The sequence below is a fragment of the Geospiza fortis genome, unplaced genomic scaffold (assembly GCF_000277835.1).
Source record: "Geospiza fortis unplaced genomic scaffold, GeoFor_1.0 scaffold162, whole genome shotgun sequence".
In the NCBI taxonomy this organism is placed as follows: domain Eukaryota; kingdom Metazoa; phylum Chordata; class Aves; order Passeriformes; family Thraupidae; genus Geospiza; species Geospiza fortis.
The window spans coordinates 3,319,511-3,326,528 of NW_005054316.1; positions in this window are offsets into that span (position 1 = coordinate 3,319,511).

The following is a 7,018-nucleotide window of genomic DNA, read 5'->3' on the forward strand; positions in this document are numbered from 1 at the left end:
TCGGTGTCTGCACAATGAGCCGCGGACGATGCAGAAGGTTGGCTGCTTCTATACAGACCTGCTTTTGTGCTCTTGTCCAGGGCTTGATCCTTGGAGCCCTGTGTGCTCAGTAGATGCCAGAGAGATAGATGTGATCTGTTAGCCTCATCCAGTGCCGGCAGCTGAGCCATTTTCACACAGGCAGGCAGGTATGGCAAAGCCTGGGTAACAGATGAGAACCCATGGGGAGCTCTTGACTATGGAGAATGAAAAATCAAAAGAAACCATATTGGACACAGATACAAAAGGAGTCCCCTGTTCCTTTTCTATCCCTCCTTGTTTCTTTTCTCCTCTTCCTTACCAGGCTGTAATGAATGTGGAAAAGCAGCTTCCCCCCTCAAAGTATTTGAGGACTTGTAGATTCCAGATGCTATTCTATGCAAATACTTCCACCCTTCCCTGCCCACAGCATCCTGAGTTAACCCTTCTGTCTAGCTCTTTGCTCCCTGTCACTTTCCATGCCGCAATAGGAAAGAAAAATATACTTGTAAGAAAACCCTTAATCGTTACTCTCAAAGGAGAGATTTACACCCTAAGTAGTGTATTTGGGCTCAGCACAGCTGGAGGCACAAAGCAGCAGTTAACACATTTCTGGCACTGAAGTCAGTTTGATGTTTTAATCATGTAACATCTTGAAAAAAAGAGGTTAATTCCTAATAGCATTAACACTGAGCTCTTTCTTGAAATCACTGTTTCTAGCCTGCACAGAGTCAGACATTTGTCTCAATGAAAACAGGCTGTAGAAGAATTTTAGCATAAATGCATGCAATTGTGCTAAAATTTAGAGGAAATTAAAAGAGCATATTTAAAGGACAGGCACCCTAAGGATCTGTTCCTTGGACATCTGTGAGTCTTTTGTCTCCCACAGTCAGATTTGCTTCACACCAGCCATAATGCAAAATATAAGGATATCAGGAATTAGGATACTCCCAGTTCTGCTGCTTGTGTATGAGCCTTATGAAAACATTTCCATGCCCAAAATGAAAAGAGATGTGGAGAGCAACAGCAAAAGCTAATCTGACTGAATTACTTTTCTTCCAAAGGAAAAGAAAAACCTCTCATGAGATTTTACCTCCTGAGATTCTTCTACCATCTAAATTGTTTTCATGGGCTTCCTCTCTGTAATCCCTGAACTCATGGGCAGGTCTGTCTGGGTGCACACACGCCAGGATCACCCTAACAGCAGCAGTGAGGCTTTAGGGTTTAGATCAGTATGAACTACAATTTGATTTAGTTCCTCCCTGAAGTTAAAAATAGATCACTTACTTCTGTTTTGACAGATTGATGGTGAGATTTGAGAGATTATGGTAAGAGAGAGAGAGGTCTCAGGTGTGAGCAGAGAGGGCTCAAACATTCAGACATTTATTGATAGAAAGACAGATACAGTCTCTTCCACAAAATAAATAAGCTTTTTGTATGGCTCTCACACACTGTGCTTCCCAGCAGTAACCCTCTGCATCTGGTCGTGTGGGAACGAGACACTTATGAGGATGTTTTGTTAGCATTTCATCAGGCTTCTCAGGGTTTCCTTAAGTTGCAGGACATATTCTGCTCCATTAAATATGCTTTATCTAATTTGCAGTTGAGATCCTCCATAGAGATGATGTGGGCTATCTGCATTGATTTGCACTAGGTGTCGAGACCACACAATACTTTATGAACTTTATTTTGATAATACAATTTTAAAGCATCCTAAAATTTGGGAGGGTTATCTCTTTGGTTGTAACTCTTCCCTTTCCCCTTGCTTTGCCCCTTGCCTTTTGCCTTTTGTCTCTGCCTTTCCTTTCTTCTAAAACCCCATGCATTTGGGAGTGGGGTAGGTGGCTGTACATGTGGCTTTGCCTCTGCATGTGGTAATATGTGCCAGAGTTTGCGAGCATTTAAATTTTCTCTAGGAACTGTGTTTTAACAGAGAGGAGTTACTTCTCAGTGTACCATTTCTCCTCTCAACTTTAAATGCTACACTGAGAGCTTATTATTTTACCTGGAAATCTGTGACTGCCATGCTAAATCTCCTGTAACAGTCTCCATATGCTCTCCATACCTCCATTTGTTGTCCAGGCTCCCTGCCTTGGGATATATTTAAGTCCTTCCAGGCTGCAGCTTCTTTCCCTTCAGAGACTCTCTGTTGTGTTCTTTCTATATGATTTTGGGATTTATTTATGATGGTTCTTGAACTTCTGAAAATCTCCTAAACTTTGAAGTTATTCAGCCCCTAATGACTGCCTTGATTACCCAGACTGGTAGGAAAGCTGTCCTTCCAACAAGCTTCACTGCGGAGGTTATCACAGCAAGATCTTTCCTGGGTGTGCTACTTTCTAGCAACAAACATAAAACCATCTCAGACACTGACCTTGGGACTTGGCAGATCACTAAATCACTAAAAATTCATAATTAAAAGGTCACCCACCAGACTCAGTTGATGAACAAGGGGACCTCCAAATCACATGGCATGTGGACTCCGTGTTTCAGATGCTGCTGCAGCAAAGATGAGTGAGTCAAGAAGTAAGGTGGGACATCAGAAGAATGAATGAAAAACACTGAAAATAGCCATGTGAGAAATTTTCTATTCTCTGTGGAAAGATGTGCAATTTCATGAATAAAAACAGAGCTTCACAGCTTTTCCAAAGTGCATGAACTAGAGAGTCCCCCGCCTGAGAGTAGCCCAGTGCACAGATATTCAGCGTGCCTAAAAGACAGCGCTGTTCCACTGAAATGAAATCTATTGGCCATAAATACCAAGTTGTACATATAAGAGGCAGGCTTTACTGGAAGTCTATTTATGGAAGATGCTTGTTGAAGCCTTCTACTTTTCAAAGTGCTTCAGTTTTTAAGACTTAGCCATTCAATGATACAAAAAAGTCCAGTATTTACCATATTTGAATGGGTCAACATCATAAAAGGTAATGGAGGGTTCCTTGATCTAATATAGTCAGGTTTTCCATATGGCTTGGCATAAAATGCTATGAAAGAATCTGAGAATTAGGAATCAAAAATACTGTGAGACAGGAAACAAAGAATAAATGTCATTTTGTCATTCAAGCTAATGATGGTGTCTCCCAAGATTACACACATTATGTTTCATGTTGCAAAGCTACTTAGACAAACATAGTGTGGGGACTAAACAGTTCCCCAAAAAGTAACATATCTCACAAGATCTGATCAATTAAATTTGGAAAAAATCTGAGAAAGATAAATTCTGTCAATATTCCATGTGAATGAATTGGAAATGTAACATACATCTTGCATTTGAAAATATTTTCTTTAAAAAAATAAAAATTTTTCTTCAAATGCTATTTTGTTTTATATTATGTCTTATCACTAGAAAAAAAATGTGAAATTGAAATATAGTTTGGATAGATAAAGTGTTTTAGGTAAGCCAAATGATTCTTCTTCTGTAATTTTCCTTTGTAGACAATTTCAAAATAAAAGCCCACGCATGATAATATATAGCATGTTGGCAAAAGAACTGTAGTGGCAAGAGTTGAAAAGTTTATTAAAGGAAAAAATATTAGACATATTAGAAGAAAAATAACCATGTGTTACTACAGTCAAATAAACAATATAAAGGTGCAATGAAAAATTGACAGGAATAATACTGATACCAGTTTTGGGTCCCATTTGTATAACAAAAGCGATAACAAGGAGCTAAGAAAGTCTGGATTACCTGATTTAGAAAGGTAATTGATCCCAATCACCCACAATAGACTAGACAGATCTGGTGTGCCATCTGATGAGGTATTTCTGGAATGGCAGAGCCAAAGCAAGTGTCTCTAGTGAAACCTGCCTTAGAGAGATAGCGTGACATGACTTTGACCAATGGTTGTGATTTGAGGATCACCAGGGGTATTAGAAACCCCTGGTGCTATTTTGCAAACTGCTGGGATGGGGCAGGTCTGATGGAGGGAAAAACTGGTTTATGAAGAAGCGAGATTGATTCACTAAGGAAAAGCAAATCAGCCAATGGAACAGGATGCTACCAATTTGTTCAGACACTAAGATGCTTGCCCATGTGACCCAGCATTCTGATCCTCACTTGTTCTCTGGGGCCATTTCAGACCAGCTCTGCCTGCCAGTGCTGCCATCCTGATGGCTTTGATAAGTGTTAAGTGCACTCCAAAACAAAATGTAGCACTCGTAGATTTAAAAGGCAAGATTGGTTTACTTAAATATTTTATTATTGACAGCTCATTTATTTTTTCCCTTTCCTGTCTATAATTTCTCTGCAGAATTATTTGATTATATATTGTCGCATCAACCTTCATACATCAAGTACAGGAAATGTCCCCCTTCATGATCTGGTGGCTGAAAAGAGCTGCAGCTTCATGTTGGATTCACCTGCTGAGCAAATTCCCTTTCTAAATCTGCACAACAGCAGCAACAAAAAGGTCTTGGAACTCCTCAGCATAGGGGGCAGTTTAATTACAGGCTTGGGATTAATTATAAGTAAGAAAAAGAATTTAAATGTTCCATTTAGGAAACGGGAGGCCTCCCTTTGTGCTTCACAGGAGTGTTTAGAAAGGCTTCTGATTAAACACCCAAACAAAGAGGAGTCATTGTTAGTGTTGGGCTGTCACATAAGGAGTCACTTTCTTCATTAGTCTAGCAATAGCCCAAACTGCTATGTAACATTCAGAGCACATTCAGAGCTTGATATAAGCTTTGTGTAAGATTAGTCAAGTTTTCCTGTTTTTCCATATTTCATGCCTAATTAGAGCAAGCTGGACTCCCATGCATGCAGGTTGACTTGTCCCACAAGTAAAAGAAGAAAACAATTATGGGAGATTGTTGTTCCCGGCTCTGCAAGGTACACATGGAAAATCATGCCCAGAGCAGTGGAACCCATGTCCTGCATGGTGTCATCTGTGGGCTGGGCAAAATAATTTAATTTCTCTCAGACCCCATACATTGCAATTATTATTTATGGCATTTTGATCTGCACTTCTCCACCAATCTATAAGCATTAAAGAAATGGTTTCTCATCATTATGGTGGCTTGTGACAAAAAGGATGGTGCTGAAGTGGCTGACATCACCTCTCCTTGCTCTGCAACATCTGAGGTCATTTACTCATTGTATTAATTCTCCTGGAAAGCATATAACCAGCAGCTCCCATTACAGCCTGTTTTGGGAGTTCTTCCTTACCCAGGTTGTATTCTGAGCATGAACTGGATAAACTCAATCAATGCAAAAAAGGCTCATTGGTGTCAAACTGGCAGTTCCTAGTCCCAGATGTGTCATGCTCAGTTAGTGAATAACAGAGTGTCAAATAAAGCAATAAATCTTCTTACTTGCTGACTGCTATGCAGGGCTGTCATGAGAACACACTCACAAGCTCAGTAATTCTGTGTGATGAGTGAGCCTGGCTGCTCCCCATAATTTCCAGAGGCCAGCAGAGAGGTGCAAACATATTGAGTTGGGATGAGAGCTGGATCAGTATCCCTTTCTCAGCACCTTGAGGCCACAGTTGGAAATTTGACAGCAGTATGCCATGGAAACACTGTCAATTCTAAGCTGAATTTCAGCAAGGCCGTTCGTGGTGCAAGGTAGTGCCTAGAGCAAGAAGGAATTGTACAGATGGGCTGTGTGTTTCCTAAATAATTTACATTGTTCTCACTTCTTAGCAAATATTCTTATTAGCAAATATTCATTCTGGAGTGCTCTGGGAAAAGGGTGGTGACAGACAGGGCTTGGAGAGGAACTTCAGTATGGACCACACTGAGTCCCTCAACCATGTCTGGATGAACACTACTGAAAGAAAAGGGAACTCAATATATGGGGCCTACCAATCTTTGAGGATTGTGTTGAATCCCTGGATAAGAAAGCTGAGCCTATAGGACTGTTAAGCAAAAGCCACTGATTCACAACAGAGAAAAGGCTGCCAAAAAGTCCCTGAGTAAAAGCATGAGAGCATGGAGTCCTAAGTTCCTTGGGGGCATTTCAGTAGAAAAGCAAAACCCCAACAGGTTGCTGCACATTTGATATCACATGGCAATGACTCCCAGTTGACAGTGGACTGCCTGATCCTGAGTGATGTCCATTTCTGCTATTCAGACTCCAAAACTGGTTGTGTTAGGACTGACAACTGAGAGACTTCGAAAAACTCTTAAAACATGCAAGGACACTGGGCATCAGACCTGGAACCCATCAAAAATGAGGCCATAACTTTTTCTAGTGTAATGTGTAGGCAGAGGTTCATGTAGATAAATCAATGTGAACATCATCAAGATGGAAAACTTGAGTTTTAATAATGGCTGGCTTTTTAAGCCCCTTGTTGCAGTGTGTTTTGCCTGCGTCCATGCCTGTGTGTGGTAGCTGGGCTATGCTCTATGTATTTCAGCGAAGAATGTCAGACTTGCCCCATATTATACTTTGCTCCTCTGCTCAGTTTGGATAAATTATTCTGCAAATTCACCATCTCCTTTTCATCTCCTTTTTTCTGCTGTCTAAGGCCTGAATCAATTTAACACTGTACTTGAGAAAAGAAGCAATGATGAAGGCAGAGAAAAACCATCGTTTTTAAGTTCCCTGGAGCTGGTCAATACTTAGTATCTCTGACGACCCAGAATTACCACTGGCATGAAGTGTCAGTGCTTGAAAGTAAATACTAACAATTAACAAGATAAAATCAGGCTGCACAAGTTGTTTGCTTTCAAATAGTTACTGTATCTTCCATTCACAAAAGCACTCGATCCTGTGCCTCATTTTTAAGCTTCATTTTAAAAATTAATCTAACAGGATGTTGGTAGGTACACTTAAGCTGGAACAGAAGTTGGAACCCTGCTAGGCAGGGCTGGGCACAAATGCCCCCTGTGGCCAGCCCCAGTGGGGTTGGAGGGCTTGGGCAGCTTGATGCTCTCTTATGATGGGCCTGGTAGATTGTGGGGGGCTTCTGCTGTTAATGATAGCACAGAAAGAAGAGAGACAACAATGCAACCCTAAAAGGCTTAGGTTTGTCCCTGGAAGCATTTACAACTTGGC